At 34.7% G+C, this 20,871-nt stretch overlaps 1 protein-coding gene across 1 annotated transcript in view; it reads right to left on the reverse strand.

Moving 5' to 3' along the window:
* The window catches only part of LOC145291250 (uncharacterized), a 1,874,965-nt gene that overhangs the window by 481,062 nt on the left and 1,373,032 nt on the right, over window positions 1-20,871 (reverse strand). The gene's annotated exons all lie outside the window — the stretch shown is intronic.

Below are 20,871 nucleotides of genomic sequence, written 5' to 3' on the forward strand. Positions count from 1 at the left end.
TACTATTTGACAGCAATTCAACGAGGACACTATATAGGGAGACAAGCAGCAAGATATCTGTTCACACTATACTTGAACTTCTGCATGTCGGTACTGTCAGGGAATCAGGGTCCAGGGAGGGAATTCCAAAGTCTAGCAGTTCAGGGGAACAAACTATAGGCAGCTTTTCGGCATCTAGGGATCTCTACAGTGTAGAGGTGGGATTTTGCTGCTTGTCGGGTTAGTTGAGGGTATTTAGGTCGAGAGGGTACAAGTGTTTTGAGTTCGTCAGGGCACATTCCATAACAGTACTTGTAAAACAGGCACAGGGGCACAACATTTTGGCAATGGGATAATGGTTGGGGACTCTTTTGTTGACCCTGTTTAAGTGTGAGAGACTAGTGGCAGATGTGCCAGCCCATATTTGGCAACAATACTCCATGTATGGGCGAATGGTGGCCTAGTAGGGATATATTATACTTTTGTGTGTTAGCAACATTTTAGCATGGTAGAGAGGGCCCACCTTCTTTGCAGCAGCCTTGGCAATATCCTCAATATATTTTTTCCAGTTCATGTTGCCTGTGAATGTTAAACCGAGTAGTTTAAATGAAGAGATTTTAAGGTAGCCTATCATAAGCCATGGAAATCAGTAGCTGGGAAGTTTCTTGTAATTATTAAAGGAAGGAAGCTTCGTCTTGGAAGCATTGCTAGTTTGTTGTCTTTGGTTTGGTTGCTTTGCAGTGGATTTTATCGTTTTTGTTCCCTGCCCTGCAGAACATGAATGAGTTTTGCAATGGGAGAAGGGAAAAGGGTTACAGTATTAATGTTTGGAACATTTTAAGTTAGGAAGCCAGTCAGAAAGTGGGAGAGATAGAAAGAAGAAAGAGGAAATGGGAAGAAGGAAAAAGGGAAGAAGGTGGGTTGTTTTTGTTTTTGGTTTTGCAGAACATAATTAACTTCTGCAAAAGGAAGTAGAACAACAAAAAGTATCACTGTTAGGTGCATTTCGTCTCAGAAAGCCAATATCTTCAGAGAGCCCAATCTGGTAGCATCAGTCGAGTGGGAGAAACTGTTGACAATGGTTGTAGCTAGGCGAGTGTTTGCTGTGAATGTTTTGCAGGAGAAGGGAGGGCATAAATTGAAGCCCAGTTGAGTATTAAGAGTATATTTCAGAGTATATTAAGTCAGAGTAAATTAAGAGACTAAATTGTCTAAGAACATTTATCAAAGCATTGGTTCTGGCATTGAGCCAAAACGATGAGCTGAATTCAACAAAAATGTGAACATACGTCAGAATTTGATAAACGGCAACGATACAATAAGCACAGAAACTTCCAACAAGAATTTAATTAAACGGAACTTACACCATTTCTAACAACTTGTTTTAATTAGAAACTACTTTCACATAACAAACAAACATCTTAATTAACGGCGAATCAATTTGATTGCTATGTTGGTCATTTGTTAAATTAAGGCGGATGGCTGTCTGGAAACTGCAACGGCATTCCAGCCAGTGACCTCAGTGGGTCATTAATTACTGGACATGCAAAACAAAGATTTAATATTTGCTCCATAGACACTTGATTGCTGAAGTAATCCTCTCTCTATATAAGAGCCAAGTACATCCTAGGATGGAGTACTGTTGCCACATCTGGGCAGGAGCTGCTCAGAGTACCCTACCCTCCTTGACATAGTTCAAAACCGACTTCGTAATCTAGTAGGTGATGTGTTTTTCTCTTCTCTACAACTTCTTTCGCGCAGAAGAGATGTTGCAAGCCTGTCTCTGCTATATCTTTATTTTCATTGCAAGTGTTCGACTGAGCTCCAATCTATGGTCTCTCCTCAACAATTTTTCACAAAAAAAAAAAACACTCGTCAAGCAAAAGTCACTATTAATAATTTCTCCCACTCTCTACCTGTGCCGAAACCTAAACATAGATTCCATGAACAAAACTTCTTTCCTGAAACTACCCGCCCCGTGGAATTCTGTTCCACTGGTCTGCTTTCCAGCTAACTACAATATTGCCATCTTTAAGTCCAACGTAAACAAGTTCTTATTAAGCCAGCCTTGTAAACGATATAATTATACCTAGTTCGCACCACAAACAATTACTACACTACAGTCCCAATGACTGCCATACACACATTACCCCTTATCTTCGAGAGGCTTCGGGGCCTTGATATGTGATAACTCCTTTGTAAAAAAAAAATGTTTTTTGCTTTCATTACTATTTTTTTTATGATGTTAGTAAACAACAGAAAGATAATTGTTCCTATTTGCTTGCCTCCTCACAAGGGCAGAGTTGGGCACAAGGTCAGCTTTTAATGTGGGGAAAAATCCGAGCGAGCGAGATCGGAGATGCGTCGCTGTACAACTCATGTTCTCCTCCGATCAAAATTATGACAACAGGACCATTGCCAGCACCCTCAAAATGCAAATCCTGATGGTTCAACACTTGAGAGCACAGCTTAACGAAGTTTTTGGTCTTTGGTGGGGTATAAAGAGAGGGCTACATCATACCACCTCACATATTCAAAGTTGGCTTGAAAGTCAACACCAAAGTGTACCTATATGTGCTGAAGAGTGTGATGATCCCTTGGCGCAATCGGGTAGCCGCTGGCAAACCCTGGGTGTGGAAGCAGGACTTAGGAGACCCAGGCTTGGCTTCAGAATAAGTGCTACGACTTTATACCCTTTTCTCACTGCCCCCCTCTTCAACGACTTGAACTTACTGGATTACTTCGTTTGGTTATATGTCGAGAACATCACCAACATGACCTCCCACAACACCAAAGCCTGATCGCTGCCATCCACTGAGTATTCGCTCAGCTCCCACTAGTGCGTGTAGAAAAGGCGTGCTCCCAGTTCCGGACCTGTATCGAGGCGGTGATTGAGGCTGAAGACGGCTAAATTGAATAGATGTCAGCTCTTCTACATAATCAAGTTACCTGAATTTTTTTTTTCAATAACTTTTTAAAATAAAGCTGTAGTGCTATTTTCTTTAGAGCGACACGTTTATCGTTCCACCTTGTATACAGCATAATCTGGTTATATATGTAGGAATGCAATTGATTGACTGTTTTATTCCATGTGCATAATACTCTCTTCTAGTAGATGGGGAAAGAGGATAGAATGTGCTGAAGGCAAGACGCTTTAAACAGCAGGAAATGTTCTATGCTGTTGGTGACACTTTCCCTGTTTTGTGTTGCTTTTGTTTGCTTAAGAGAAAAAGATGAAGATATTCGGTAAGAGACAAAACACACTAATTGAATCTTGACATAAGTGCCTTGCCTATTTCAAGCAGATTCTCGTACCGTCTGACCTCTCTTGTTGACTGACCGCTTCCCCCTGTTTTGGCAGCTTAACTAGATAATCTCGTTCAGACCCCAATCATTTTCACCATTCAAAAGAATACACCTCTTGAAGCTACGAAACCTTCAACAAGACGAATCACATATTAGAAATATATATAAAAACTGTGATGCCGTGGCTAGAGTACTATTGAAAGGAAATAAAGTTTTTGTTTTTTTTCTACTAAATTTTAAAAATAATTTATTTAAAAACTATTGGGGATGCAATAAAATACGCTTAAATATATTTTAATTCATGTACATTTCGTATTTATTATAACAGAGCCAATTCTCTATTGAATATTATATTGTAAGTAAGATTTGTTATTGACGTTTTTTTTTAGCGTTATTAACAACTTCGAAACCTTATTCTTGTTTTTCATATATATGTGAATGGATTACCTTTATTTTCTATGGGACGTATTTATTTATTTTTATTATTAAATATTGTTATTTTTATAATGATAGATACTATTTATAATATTTATTTTTATTATTAAATATTGCTATTTTTATAATGATAGATATTATTTATGATATTTATTTTTATTATTAAATATTGCTACGTGCATAATATCTATTATGCACGTAACAATATTTAATAATAAAAATGAATATTATAAATAATATCTATCATAATAAAAATAATATTTCATAATAAAAATAAATATTATAAATAATATATAGTACTGATTTCCAACGTTAAAAAAAAAGATTTGGGTGCTCCAGTCGTGTTTTTTACCAAAGTAGCTGTTGAGAGATAGATAACAAAGGTTTACTATGAAGCGCCTTAAAAATGAATTTTATCCACGCATGCGCAGAAATAAATAGAAATATGTCGGCAAGTTGAAATGACCATTTTGCATTTTAACTTGCCGACGTATTTCTATTCGCGTTAATCATCCATTCAAACGCGGATTTTACTCGCTATAAACCATCCTTGGTGTATGGTTACTTTTTCCTGTTAACTTCCGTGTTATGTGACAAGTAGTCTATTAGTTAAATATTTGCAGACAGACAGACACACACATATACAGTTACTATTTTATTTACATAGAAGTTCGTTTCGTTTCATTTTAACTTTACTTCATTTGTACATAACGCAGTACTTCCGGTCTCTTAGATTCGATTTTGTCACCGTTCAATCCGATTCTTGTGGCATATCTACACATTTTAAACGTGTTTTTCTTTCGATCATAATAATAGACTTTACTCAAAATGATTCCGCATTGAATAATATTTAAATCAACAATAAAATTTAAATAAAACAACACAAAACTATTTTTATCGTTTATACAATTTTTTATTGCATTATGTTGTCTGACGTCGATCTATATGATTGCCGGAAGTGAAACTGGTATCGAGAGAGATAATATGAGAAGGCTTGGTGGATGTGTATTATACGTGCTAATAACAAGCTTATATCTAATGACTTCAGAAGATTAGATCTGCGTACTTTAGAGAGATAGGTGCAGAAAAGGAGATTTTGATTGCATAGTCATCTTGAAGGAATGGATTAGAGTTCTTGTGTTAGTAGATGTAGAACAGTTGCTGCATCAGGGAGATTTCACGGTAGAAGGCTGAGGAAAACATGAAAGAGAGTGCTGAGAATGGACTTGGGCGAAAGAGGGGTAAATTATATGGATCTTGCCAAAGATAGGTTCGTTTAGAAGTCATTTTCTAAAAGCTGTCCCACATACAACGCCAGCATCAAATTTTTATTATTCTAAAAAGATGTGAAAAATGCAGCCTGTTATTAGTTATTGGTTTCTGTCGACAATATATATATATATATATATATATATATATATATATATATATATATATATAATGTTATTCAAACTTCACCTCAAACAATGTACAATGCCATTTCGATGTAGGCGGCTACTATCGGGACAGTAGTTTCAGGAATCAGAAACGGTAGTTGCAGGATTAGTATGTAGGGAGTCGAGCAGCAAGATGTCTATTCACTTTATATTTGAACTTCTGCATGTCAGTACAATTGGGAAAACATGAACCCGAAAGGGAGTTCCGGTGTCTAGCAGTTCTGGCGAAAAAACTATTAAAGTAGAATGCCTTCTTATATCTAGGGATCTCTACTGTGAAGCGGTGGGAGTTGGCTGCTTGTCGAGTTTGTCAGGGGTATTTACGTTGAGGGGGTACAAGGGCTTGTAGTTCATCAGAGCATCCACCATTAAAATACTTGTAGAACAGGCAGAGGGATGCAACATTTCATCGATGGGAGAGTAGTTGAAGCTTGGATGACAGACCTATCAGGTTGGCGACTCTTTTGAACCCTGTCCAGGAACGACACACTAGTAGCAAATGCACCAGCTCAAATGTGACAACAATACTCCATACATGGGCGAATGGTGGTCTTGTAGAGTTACATGATACTTTCAGGCGTAAGTAACTTTCTAACACAATATATATATATATATATATATATATATATATATATATATATATATATATATATATATATCGCTTACCTCGGAATTGTTTCCAGTCGTCCTGAACCTCCACTTGCCACTGGTATTCAACAATGTCGACTCAGCAGAGGTGTGGTTGGAGATTGTGCAGGCACCCTTACAGTGGGCATCCATAGTCTGCCAAGACTGAAGGAAGCCTTTTATATATATATATATATATATATATATATATATATATATATATATATATATATATAAAAGTGATGGGATGATTCTTATATTATTTCTACGATTCTGATACAATTTCCGATTCTGATTCTTTTAGAACTTCTAAATATTTGGATATAGAGTTGTTATTTATTTTCGGATTACCGTAAAAAAAAAATGTAACATGTATAAACGAGAAATCGTGGCAATGATCTATAGATTCTAGTTTGATTGATAAGTAAAAACAATAAATATATATCATTTTATTAGTAGTGCCAGCAATGAAAAAATCAGTTTCAAATAAAAATAAATAAAAGAAAAATATTAAAAGAATCGTTTTTGGTATCGGAAACTAGGCACAAGCCTTTTCAAATCATATACCCCAAAAAGATCCTATTTTTTAAATTCCCGATTCTGATAACGATTAACTCTTTATGACCTGAATTATGATGTAGATCAGAGGTCAGCAACCCCCAGCCCACACGCCACATCTGGCCCGCGAGTGAATTTTTGTCTGGTCCACCATCTTACCCTGAACACTATCTAAATATAGTCAAAACAAAGCAAAGTGACAGTTGGGGACCAGAATATATTGCGTTAACATTTTTAAAAGGTCTTTCTTTTTACTTGGAGATTACCATATTTTTTATTCTCTTCCTCTTCATGAAATCTTTTTTGTCTGAACAAAAACAAGCTCATGGAAGTTAAGAGAAGGAAAGTGGATTTGGAGTGAGGAACTTTTAACGATGCCTGGACAAATAACTATTTTTTCTATTGAGCATTTCGCAAAATGTGTTTGCTTAATTTGTCAAAAAATCATTGCTGTAAAGAAAGTTTGAAATAATAAACGGAGTCATAAAACTTGTCATGATCATTACACCAGTTTTACCGTAAAAGCACAAGAACAAGAAGTCGTACGGTAGAAAAATAATTTAACAAAGTAATCATCTCTTTTTACTAGAAAAATGATAGATTGTGACCGAAACTCTCGCGCTAGCTACGAGGTGTTAAAAAGTCATATTTCATGAGCGATGTTTCTGACAAAGGAGAAAGAATTGCCGTTTTCTCTCATTACATCAACCATGAAATTTGCAATTGTACTCTTAGTATCGCCTACACTGAGGATTGAACTTTCAACCCCTAGAAGAGTGTGAGTAAGAACTGAATTTTAAATAGTATTTTATCCGTTGTACAAAATTCTGAAACATAATGTCCAACATTAGTTTTTCATTTAATTATTTTTCTTTTTGGGGGTGGGGATTTGGAGAGGGACAGTTTTGGAGTACATCTTATATAAACAGAGATTTCATCTGCTTGTGCGTACGTCTGTTACAATTTTTTAAAAGCGTAATAAATACATTGCAGAAACTTGTCTCATTTCAAAATACCACAGAGCTTAACTTATTTTAGTAATGGAGAATGTTGCATTGATCGTTAATAATAAACTCGCAACAAATAAAATGATGTTATGACCAAAAGTCGAAACTAAAATTCCCAGATCTTCCATCTGAGTTTCTACGAAACATATTTGATCTTTCTTAAAAATAAAGCTTAAAACAATATCTTATAGCTTTGATGTGACATCATATTTAATTCTCGCCCTTAAACAGTAAAGTTAAAAGAAACGATGTGTCCACATAACTAACAGTGATGTACAAGTATATAGTCTTGTAAGTGTTTTTTGTTTGTTTTTACATCTATATTTGGAAAAAAAAAATATTTGCCAGTAATGTAACGCAACCGTTACAAACAAACAAAAATAAATAAATAAAAATCCGTGTCGGCATTTTTCCTTTTTTAACAAAAGTTTTTGTTACCGTTACTCCCCCGCCTAGACACCACTTAAAAAGTCTCTCGCTGTCACATGCCAATCTAACCTTGTCGCATTTCTCTTTCTTCCGACCGCATGTAGGTCTCAGCTTGCCCATTCCCATCTTCGACTAATTTTCTCCGACACTCATTTTGCTTCTCTCACCACATGGTGCAGTTTTTCTCCTTTTTTCTCTTTTCTTCTCCCACACACTTCCTAATTTGCATATGTGCTCTTTTTGCAGACTGCTGCTGCTAATCTCTCCACGAGCCAGCCATCCTTCGCTGCTGCTGATTTTTTCCCACGTTTTCAAATGCACGTTGTCAATTAACTTCCTGCAATCGCTGAATCTATTTGCTTTAATGAATTCACATTAGTTTTAATGCTATTTCAAAGGTCATCAGGTGTTTACCATGTTTCGGTGATTATATATATATATATATATATATAAGTAATGTGATTAATAATTTAAAATTTAAAAATCAGGGGGAGGGACATTCGTGCAATAAATTATTTCCGTTAGCGTACTTTTGATTTAAAGACGCCACGGTTTATATTTCGAATGTTGTTTGTGTAATTATATAATGTAAGGGGGGGGGGATAATTAGTCATATTTTCTTTTATTAAAGGACGTCCCCCCCCTTTTTAAAATTCATCATTCAATAAGGTGAAAAGCTATAGCAAACATATATTTGAGTATTTTAACCATAGTTCCTGATTTCAAAAGGCGAAAAATTAAAAGATACATCTGCCTTACTTTTAATGCTAGGTTTATTTATGGTGTCTTTTAAATTTAATAAAAACCCTTCAAAATTTGCTGACGAGGAGATCTTGCTTATTAAAAAACTATATGTAATAATTATTGTCCGTAACTTGATGTCTACCACAATGAAAAGCACTGTTTTCCGAAACGATCGTACAGATAATTGATTTTGTTGTTGTTCCTTCTTATGAAACGGATTTTAATTTAATTATAATTTGATTTTTAAATTTTAAATTATCAATCACATTACTTAATATTGAATTAGCTCTAGGATATTTACCTATCGAGCTTATTATATATCTAAATTACAACGAGCACTTTCTCTTTCCTGTATTTTAATTAAACTAGTAATTTCACTGTTACATTGAAATACACTCAGCTCTTTAGACTATTTTTCTAATCTCCTTTATATATATATATATATATTATTAGAATAGCAAAAAATTTAAAACAATAAGAAAGAAGTGAACCATAATAGTTCCAATGAAAGGTTGTCCTCTACTTTGTGTAACAGAGAAACCTTCGCTGGCAGTTGGACCTATTTCGCGGGACACATTCCATCTAAGGTTCTTTTTTTTTTTACAACAATTCTACAAAAAAAAAATATATCTATTTCTCCTTACAGACGTATATCCTTGAAAAAGTTCGTCTGTACGAAAAGCGCTTTAGGTTTCGTTCTTTTGATATTTCATGATTTTTTTTTTAATCGACTTATTTATTTTATAACATTCCGAATGGTGTTCACTTGGGTTGTATTACACTTCGTGATTTTTTTTTTTTTTTGAATCGACTTATGTATTATTTTTTAACATTCGATTACAGTTCACTTCTTTTTCATTATACATATATGTAGGGACTCCTTCAGTCTTTGTCAGACTATGGATACCCACGAAGGGGTCCCTGCGCGTGAAATTTTTGTGGCACGAGGTGTGCAATCTCCAACCACACCTCGTATAAGCTAAAAATCTGTAAAAACAGTCTCCATGGAGAAATCATTATAAGGGCTACATAAGACAATTATAATTCTATTTTTTAGAAAGGTTTAAGGTCTGATTACGAGCAAAAAGAACGGCAAGATTCTGAAAGCGCCTGATTATATGCCGTCGGATATCGTGAAAAAACGTGTAATCTCGCTACTACTTCTTAAATAAGATGATACCGGATTAGATGAAAAATATGTTTTTGGATGGAGCGCGATTTTAAGAGTTGTAAGTTTGAACCGCAGCCTGTGTAGATGTACAGTACTTTTTTAATTTCAACCAAGAAAATGGGTTCTACACTTCAGGCGAAGGGTTATTTTATTATTTATTTGTTTATTTATTGATTTATTTATTATTCTTATTTTTTATTTATTTATTTATTTATTATTCTTATTTATTAAGTTATTTTATTATTTATTTGTTTATTTATTGATTTATTTATTATTCTTATTTATTATTTATTTATTTATTTATTATTCTTATTTATTAAGTTATTTTATTATTTATTTGTTGATTTATTATTCTTATTTATTATTCTTATTTATTTATTTATTTATTTATTTATTATTCTTATTTATTAAGTTATTTTATTATTTATTTGTTTATTTATTATTCTTATTTATTATTCTTATTTATTTATTTATTTATTTATTTATTATTCTTATTTATTAAGTTATTTTATTATTTATTTGTTTATTTATTATTCTTATTTATTATTCTTATTTATTTTATTTATTTATTTATTTATTATTCTTATTTATTAAGTTATTTTATTATTTATTTGTTTATTTATTATTCTTATTTATTATTCTTATTTATTTTATTTATTTATTTATTTATTATTCTTATTTATTAAGTTATTTTATTATTTATTTGTTTATTTATTATTCTTATTTATTTATTTATTTATTTATTTTAAAGATCTGTAAGGTACGATTACAGGCAAAGAAAGAAAGCAAAATGGCCGAATATAATATAGCCTTTGTATTCAACATTAAAATGTAGGGAATCTTATATAATTACTTAATGACTATAGTGAATATTAATCAAATTTAATTCTAATATCAAATATTTTTATTTTCAAATCAAAGGTTGTCCCTAAATTATGAGCATTAAAACCTATTTAAAATATGCTAAAGAAATTGAAATTTGGAGCATATTTCTAAATCTTTATTTTTATACTTTTACAAGAATCGAACGTATTTGAATTTTCACAAAGGATCCCTTTGCCCCCTTTTGCATAAAACAAAGTTTAACAAAATATAGCTCACATTTTCCATGCGATCACTTAGCAGCTGTGTTCTAAAATTAATAATGATCAGTTCATTAGTTTGGGATCCCAAAATTCGCACTAGAACTGTCCACAATGATCCGTTTCGCAGTGGTTAGAGTACTTGGAAAAACTTATTGTAAAAGCAATATTCTCTTGGATGTTGAAAGTTCAATTCTCAGTGTAGGCGACCGAAAAATACAATTGCGACCTCTAGCGAAACAAGAGCATTTTTCTGAAGTAAATAAGTGTTCAATTCGAAATTCCGTCCAGATTCCCAAGTTCGACAGAAACATTCCCGAGTTCGACAAGATACACTTAAAGAAGGTTACATCGACCGAAACGTTGTGAAAATGACACTCAAGGCGAGGACAGTAGGAGAATCCAAATAATACGAATCCACATACAACTAACTTTATATAGATAGATATGAGGCTCGTAGGTGTAGCTTTTAAATATCAATCTGCAAAGGTAAGACTTGTGGATAAACGCAAGAATATTCACCATCAAGTTGTTGTGGGTAAACCGCAAGAATATTTACCATCTTCGCGATGGCCTTGTGCCTAACGAAGCTTTATTGAATAGTGGAATTGACTTGCGCTAAAGAAACAACGGGATAAATGAAACAACCCACAAATACAAAATAATCAATAAAGTAAGATGTCATCCTGTGAGGATTCACCTGATGCCTGCGGGGACCGGGATACGGTGGAGGGGAGGTACGGTGGAGATGATTGGAAGTCGATGTGTTAAATATATACAATATTGCGGACGACAAAGCATGCGATGTTAGCTGAAAAAAAAATCAATACCGAATATTGATCAATGTTCAAAGTAAACAAACATATCTACAAGAACTACAAAAAAAGTGAGGTTGTCAGTAGAAAGAAGACTCGATTACTTCTATTTCTTAAAAAAAAAATAAACAAAATATATAAAAACAAAATACCTTTATACTGTAATTCTAGAAACCGTTTCCTTGCTTCAAATAAAAATGAAAAATAATACTAATATTGTCACATATCCAAAAACCGTTTTTGTGATTTTGGCATTTGCGATTAAAAGCACCTCAATACCCTAGGTACACACGCTGCGATCGAAATTTACAACAATGAAAACCGTACTCCTTCTGTGAAAACTGGCTTTTTATAAGAGCCGGCACCATCTTATTTGCATAAGAGTAACAAGATTTCACGTTGCTTCATGAAACTCGCCAGCTTATATTCTGCCATTTTGCTTTTCTTTTTCCCTATAACCCAACTTTGCATCTCTCAAATAATATCAAAAAAAGAACCTTTGGCCTGAATTCTAAAACCCATTTTCTTGGCTCAAATAAAAATTTCAAAAATCCTTATATTGTCATATTTCGAAAAAAAAAAAAAAAAAGAAAAAAACTTTTTGCAGTTTTCACTTTTCCGGCTAAAACAGTTACACCTCAGTACCGTACAGACACACGCTGCGGTCTAAACTTATAACTCCGAAAATCGCGCTACTTCTAAAACCAATTTTTTTATCCTAGTCAGTATCATCTTATTTGCGTTGGTGTAAAGAAGATTCAACGTTACTTCGTGAAACCAGACAGCAAATAACAAGGCGCAGTTCTTGCTCATTTTTGCTCGTAATCAGACAATACGTTCTACACAAACTCATCCAAAGATTTGAGTGACAGTCCCTTCGAGACATTTATTATTAACGTTACTTCGCGAAACCCTTCCATTTTCCAGCTTTCCAGCTGACTACAATATGGTTGTCTTAAAGTCCAACGTAAACAAGTTCTTGATAAGCCGTTCCATTTAAGTTAACAAATTTACCGAATTTCCATTACTAACGATTCCTATATTGTCCAATTGACTACTGCACACTCTTAACCCTTATCCTCGAGTGGTCTCTGGGCTTTGATAAGTGGTTATGCCTATGTAAAAAAAAAAATCAAAAACCCGACAGCAAATAACAAGGTGTAGTTCTTGCTCTTTTTTGCTCGTAATCAGACAATACGCGCTACACAAATTCATCCAGAGATTTGAGTGAAAGTCCCTTCGATGCATTTATTACTTGTTACTAATGGCAACGAGGCATTTTATCACTACGTTTTTTGTATTTCCAAATTTATTTTTGATTCCAGCGATCATCGTAAGGAAAAGGGGTAGATGTCCCCCCTAGCTATCGTGTACATTTTTTTTATTAAATATCTCCCGTCATGCTCAGTATCCCTCTTCGTTTGCCTTTTAAATTTTTCTAATGCTATCCTCTCCCCTCCTTTTTCGCTGTATTTTCCTCCTTAACTTTTTAATTTCTAATCTAAAATGTATTCAAAATCGGTGTTATCTTTTTTGTCGATACGTTTTGCATACTAACGAGATTTTTTCCTCTTCTGATGAGATGCATTTAGCTTTGAAATGCCATGGTCTAAAGAGGTTTTCTCCATTATTTCAATTTCACGTATTGTAATCGTCTTTAACCTTATTGAGATGGAAATGTAATCAAGCTCTAATGTAAATTTAATCTCTCTCACTCTATATATGTGTGCGTGTGTGTACAGGTGGAAATGGAATCATGTCGTCCTAGAAAAAGACGACATGGTTCCATTTCCGTTTGATGAAAACCGGTTTTCATTCTTTATTGCAGACCATCTACAAGTTGGCTAGTTGTATACAAATCACAAAGGAGCCTTCTATCATGTGTGAAAATGACACAATGTTCGACAAGCGAGATCGGAGATGCGGTGCCGTACAACTCATGCTCTCTACCAATCCAAGTTATGACAACAGGACCATTGCCAGCACCTTCAAAATGCAGATCCTGATGGTTCAACACTTGAGGGCACAGCTTAATAAAGTTTCCGGTTTCCACAGTTATGGTCTTTGGTGTGGCATCAAGTGAGGGCCACATCATGCCACCTCACATCTTCGAAGTCGGCTTGAAAGTCAACATCAAAGTTCACAAGGAGTGCTACGACTTTGTACTCTCCTCTTACTGCTGATTTCCGTTTTTTTTTTTTTGTTACATGCGTTGATTTAAACTTAGCTACTAATAACTAGGCTGAATTTGATTATTTAAGAATACAGCTCAATAAGAATTTTTTTATATTAGGTTTGAAATCGATCATGCTGTAGTCAGCTGGGAAGCAGCCTCATGGTATTGTGTTCCATAGATGTGCAGTTCTTGAGAAACTTTACTCATGCAAAGTGTGTTTAGTTTTAGGTACACAGAGTAAAAAAAAAAGGAAAGTACCTTACAATGGGCGTGTGAATGTGCCACAGAAGAAACTATAGACTGGAGCTCAGTCGAACACCTACCATGAAAATAAGGATAGCGCAGCGAAAGAAAAGAGAAGAGGACATTCCCTTTTTCAAAATGTGTATTTTGAATGAAGAAAGCAACAATATGTTTAACAAAATCACGTTAGTAAGGAATAAATAGAGATCAAGAAAGCCTACTCTTCAGAATCGAGATTAAAGCCGAAGCAGTAGAGATCACCATCTTTTCCTAACAAAGGTGTCGCCACATATCAAGCCCCGGAGGGAATTCGAGAATGAGGGTTAATGTATGTATGGTAGTCATTGTGACAACAGTGTAATAATCGTTTGTGGTGGAAATTTGGTATAATTAGATTATTTACGAGGATGGTTCAATAAGAACTTGTTTACATTGGACTTGTACCGAAGACAGATGTAGATCTTCCATAGAGTGAAATAACGAGACATCGCTAGAAAGAGAAGAAATTCAAAATATACGGTTCATTTACCTCGGCAGTAAAATTAACAGACTTAAGGTCATTTCTGAAATGGCGTTTTTCCTGTTGATTGCAGTATGATGCTAGTACTGTGCAATTCTAAACGCTTTATCGTAGCCTCGCCGTCACCCTAGCAAACAACGGCGAGGTCTACTCAACTAGAATAGTGGCTGTGGGCATTGCGTGTCTGCTCACCAACCGTAAAACCCAGTTGCGCGCGAACAGCTGTATATAGATCGTTTCAGTTACGCGCACATTCGCCTTTCTATACTCACGCAAATTCTGCAGGAATAAAAACTAAAATTCTGCTGACGGGGCTGCGCAGACATTTATTTTTGCAGGCCACGGTGTTCCTCCTCGGGGGCGCTAATTGTTCAAGTCTACTTTCCGACTCTAGTCTCGCATTTTCTCACAATAGGAGAGCGATAAATTTATCAGTGGAAGAATGAAGATTCTAAAATCTCTTTATTTCTTGGACTGCAATTGATGCTGATAGCATCATGCAGCATCATACAATTGGCAACATGCTGATGCACATAAAAATAACATAATAAAAACATATAACATAATAAAAATAGCATAGGTAGCCAATAATGTTTGTATAAATAAAATCTTATATTATAATACAGCTCTATCTGTTATTGGGTACTATCTTGTAAATACTGTACTTTCATAGGACTGACATCTAGAAAACAACAACCAAGAAAATTTATTACCACATAAGCGGAAAACCCTGGTATATAAAATCAACAGTATGTTCTTTGATATGACAAGGACGCACTTGAAATAAATGTTTCTGTTTTAAGCACAATTGCACCATGATACTTGACTCTTGCAGTTTAAACTTTAATTCAAGCAGTTATAAAAATAAAATCAACAGTTCTTTAGAGTGCAATGAAACTTTCAATGTAATGTGGACGAAGTGAAACTTTCTCCCTTATACAGACTGATGTAGGGCGCATCGTGCTTTATAAATAAAGCACGACGCTTCCCACATCGGTCTGGATATATATATATATATATATATATATATATATTTCTGTGGAAATATATTTTATTTCCTTACTATATATACCAATCCTTATTTAAGAAGCTCAATGTAATTACAGAGCAATATAGTGAATAAATGACAAAAACTATATTCCACATATTCTATATTGATTTTGTGCTACGAAATAGATACTGTCAAGAATTGTAAATGTCAACCAAATTAAAGGAATAAATCATAAGATGGTCAACATCATGAATTTTGTAATATAATTCTTTGTCATTTATTCACTATATATATATATATAAGTAGAAGTTATATATATATATATATATATATATATATATAAAATTCTACTTATTCAAAAGAGGAATAAAAATGAAGAAATTCCTTGAGTGGCAAAAAATGTCGAATCTAAATTTAAAATTTTAAATCTTCTCCAAATTTAGCGACATTAACTTCCAGTCAGAGTGACTTGCTTATTTTCTTTGTGTAACCTCTTGCTCTGAATTGAGCATTGAAGCGGTTCGGTTCAATAAAATCTATCGATTCTTTCAAGGTGTGAGTTTCTATAAGGAAACACCCATTACCGTTTAGACAGAATATTGATCCGTTCGCATAGCATGTGTGGGTGTGCTCCTCGTAGGAATCACCGAACACTCTGGAAGATATAGCCGATCTGATAACTTAGACTTTGGAGAAAGCTGCTCAGCCTTTGGGTTGGGATCAAGTGCAGTGTTTTCAATTTTATGCTGATAGAATTACTTCAATATGTAAACAATACCATAAGGAATGCTTCCCACCTGACTGAAATAATTTCAAAAAGTCTACAAGAGCTCGTGGCATAGTGGATAAAATATTTGGTAAATTCAGTCGTAAGTTCTTTTCAGAGAAGTTGACGATTCAATCTTTAGTGCGAGTAACACTCAAAATGTAACCGTCTGGCTCCGCCATTAAATGACGACTCACGTGCCAACATTGTAGAGGTGACGTGGGCGTGATGTCACGGAATAGAATCCATATATAGGTATAAAGATTGAAAAAAAGTGAAAAAGAAGAAAGAAGTAGGAAGTTACACTCGACGAGCGTCTTGCTCTAATCCCTTCTATTAAGAGCCGGCTGTGTCTGGTGCCGTGTATTGAAAGCCGGCTGTTTCTGGTGCCATGTATTGAGAACCAAGAAACGCGGCGGTCAGTTAGAGAGAACAACAATTTTATAAAAATACAATTGCGAATTACTTAGGAGTCTACCAAATTTTAGAGAGATATGCATTCATTTGCATATAAACGAATTAGCAGCCCTAAAAAGTCATTATGAAAAGACCAAAGGTCAGAGGACAGAAGGGGGTTGGCATGAAAGGTACGTGACCTGTTAAAAGTTGTGCAGATGCTGGCAATATATATTTTATATCCTAATTAAACCACAAGCTAATTTCAGCGAGAAATAAAGGGGTTTAAATTATGATATGAGATTCGATGTTTGCAGATGGCAGTGTCAAATTATGCAGAAAGAAAACTTACAATTCTAGTTAGATTTTTAGAAATATCGTCACGTTATTGCGAATTTTAAGAAAAATCATCGTCAAGTTATAGAAAAAGTGTAAAGTACAATTCTAGTAAAATTTTTGAAAAATATCGTCATCAAGTTATGGAAATTTTTCAGAACTACCGTCAAGTTATGGAGCAGAGTAAAAAAACGATTCAGTTAGATTTTCTAAAAAAAAATGTTGTTTCTAAATGACGAATTTAAAATACGATTCCGTTGTATTTTCTGAAAAAAAAATTGTGCAATGACTTTTGATCAACATTGGAATATTGTATTTTTTTTAAAACTGTTTTGACATAAAAGTGATGCAAAACTGATCTGCAGATTAATTTTACCAATCCCGGAACAATCTTTTAGTCCAAAATATTCGGTGGTAAGATGTACCTTGGAGTAAATGTATTACGGCAACTACAGGCTCCGTCAGTCTTTGACAGACTATGGATACCCACATAGGGGTGACTTTGCGTGAAATTTTTGTGCCAGGAGGTGCATAATCTCCAACCACACCTCCCCTGAGTCGACATTGTTAGATAACAGTGGCAAATGAAGTATATGGACAGGACTACTGGAAACAAATGCAGAGATAAGCGGAGAGCACATACAACAAATTCCCAAATAGTCACCCATCTGGTACTAACCAGGTTCAACGTTGCTTAACTTCGGTGATCTGACGAGCACCGGTGTGTAAACGCGATTACGCCGTAAATAAACAAGTACGGTAACTAATTATGAGTTTAATAGCAGAGTAGACAAAGGATAACCACCGATCTCTCCCGCCCCACTACACTTTGATGTCTTCGTGCCTAATTTGTTTAAATGTGTTTATATTTTTGTAAAATAAATAATTTAAAGTGTAGTACTTATTCTGTCGGTCGGTAATGGAAAAATCCTTTAAGACTAAAGCAATTTTAATGTTGTGTAGCAGGAGGCACATATTTAAAGATGACGGAAGTTCATATTGGGAAAAGATACATATAATGATGGTGATGACAGTTCTGATGGGAAGACAGATGGGATATATATTACATCATGACGACGACTGTGACAATTCTTGAAGGTTTCATAATATTAATACAGTCTGTGAGATATGATGCAACAAGAGTTCTTATACACAGATAGAGAGGATAAGGAGGAGGAGGAGATACTTCACTTATGATGATAGTGGGAGGACACATATTACTTGGAAAGGTTGTACAAAGTTCGTTATAGATGATAATAAACACATTTACCTTTTCTGTTGTAAGGAATGACGAGACGAACAGTTACACACATAAATGGTGATTTCTTTATTCATCTGATTGGCCGGTCGATGACGTCAGGAATTCAAACTTGGATCTACATGGTCTAATGTTCTACCCTTCGCCTCTAAGGGGCTCCCACTCCAACTGATTCTCCCTCCTCAACTCTCTACATCAACTGACTGACGAATTCTTAACTCTGAACCCTCAGATTTCTATATTGCGAAAATCTCCTTTGTTTATGGCGCCAGAAGTGTGTTTTTCAAACATGACTAATTTTCATGTGGCTTTACATATGTTTGTCTAAACACACTTCTGGCAAACAAAAGAATCCTTAATTCTTTCTAACCTATTTTTAAACAATATTGGGGTCAAAATTGAAAAATTGGAACTTGGCAGGCATAAGTTGACTTAGTTTGTATCCTTCATACATGCACAATTGTTCATTTATATTATAAAGTGCCTTCATTTATGTTGTAGTGAATACTACTGGAGCGTTAAATGTTTTCATTTCGATTCTAGCTGATGACACCCAAGTCATATATTGGGTACACTATAATAAACAATAGCGATTTTGTTCTATGATAAATATGAAATCTGCACAAATTAAAATATCATATTTAAGCGTATTTTATAACCGGGCAACACTGGACATCCTGCTAGTTTTGGTTATTTTCAAAGTCTGTGATGGCATTAAAGAGTAAACTTCCTAAATAAAAAATACGCTTTTTGTCCTGCAACAAATTATGGCCAAAAAGGACAAGAAATTATAGAACAAGGTATGTCATTTTGTTTGGATAGCAGCCATCTTTAAATTGCTAAAGACTATAAGCTTTTGTCGAATAAAGTTTGCTGCTGACAATCATATTTACTTACGACCTTTAATCTTCAGATAAAATTATGATGACAACTAAGAAAGGGAACTCGGTATAATTGCACATGATAACTTCCCTTTTATCTGATTCTAGAAATAAAAGAAAAAACATGTAAGTAATAATAAACCATAGTTATTTTCATGTCAGGTGCTCGTCTAAGCTTTAATCTATTGCCCCCCCCCCACTAAACTTTAAAAACACTCGTTGAGCCAAAACCGCTATCAATAATTCCCCACACTCTTTATCCGTGTCTAAACCTAAACGAACTTGGTTAGAAGAAAAAGAAAAAAAAAAGGACACCACATTGTCACGGTGAAAGCAAAGTGCGCATCAAAGAAAATGGACGTATAAAGTGGAAGATAAGAAATGGCTTGCTACAGCCGGGATATGGTCAGAGAAGAAAGGATAACACTACCAGGCGAGATAGACATGTGACAATGAGAGACTTTTAAGCTGGCGTCAAGAAAGGTGAAAAGAAAAACGGTAAAAGTTTTTTTCTCAAAAAGCCGAGTCGGATTTATTTATTCATTTTTGTTTGTTTTTTTTTCTGTTTCGACAGTGTCTTATAGCAGGGTAGGGGAGTCCGAGCGTTTGAGCCGCGGTTTGATCCACAGCAAAAACTATACGGTCCGAGCGTTACGGCCTTATTACACTCTGTACTTTTATTTTAATAATACTTCAAGAGAATGTCCTCTGACAATATTGCTGCTGGACTTTCTCCCTCTCAATGTAGAGGTCTCCACATTCCGAAATTTAAATGTAATGTGAACAAGCATCGTGTTGCACAACTCCTCGCTTAGGATGCCCTTATAAATCTGGCCCCTAATTAACAGTAGCTGTATCTTACCGGCATTGTGTAACAAGAGGCCTTGAAGGATCAAAGAAGATGGTCAGATGTAGCACAGAGGTTGTGTGTGTGCGCTTAAAGGTCGCATTTGGATTATGGCTATGGTTGTTTTGATAATTTCAAGTTTGGGAGAAAAAGGAAATATAACAATTTACTGTTTGTACTTTGGTTTATGGTGAGTGAAGGAATATGTGAAGAAAAATAAATTTTATAATTATGGGCATTGATCAAAAGAGAATTGAGGGGAAAACATAGGCGTACTGTCTGCTGCTCCCTCCTGCAGGGGCTGAGGTGCTGAGTGTATCTGTAAAGCTGAGTGTCAGTATTTTATCAGAAAAAAAATGTAAGCTTAAAATAACAAGTGAAGCATACATGCCCCCCACCACGTGAGTGCACAGTGAACGAGGCATAAAAAAAATGACTAAGTTCAACATTTGCCACACCCTCCCCCATTTAGCCCCCAAAGTCCTCAGGGGACGTCAAATCCTGGTGAGAATGAACAAACGGCCTTGACATATGTAAATTTGAGTTCTGCACCATGCAAAAAAGAAATGACTAAGTTCTTCATTTGCCTTCTCCCATTTAACCCCAAAAGTTCCAAAGGTCTTAACGTATTTCAATTTGAGTTTAGCACCATGTAAAACTGTTAAATAGGCATACAGAGGAAATCTTGGACAAATATGGTAAAATAGTCCCCAAAATGGAGTATTTTTATTAACTCTAAAAGAGCCCCTGAGGCACACCCAAGAGTTATCGAGAAGTATAGACAAACAAAATTACATAGAAATCAGTTAGTTACAACTTTTTCAGAGTTTTATAAAAATCCCAGGCCATTTTTTTTTATCGTTTTCCT

The sequence above is a fragment of the Euprymna scolopes genome, chromosome 12, assembly GCF_053919585.1.
Source record: "Euprymna scolopes isolate OS-2025 chromosome 12, ASM5391958v1, whole genome shotgun sequence".
Taxonomy (NCBI): Eukaryota; Metazoa; Mollusca; class Cephalopoda; order Sepiida; family Sepiolidae; genus Euprymna; species Euprymna scolopes.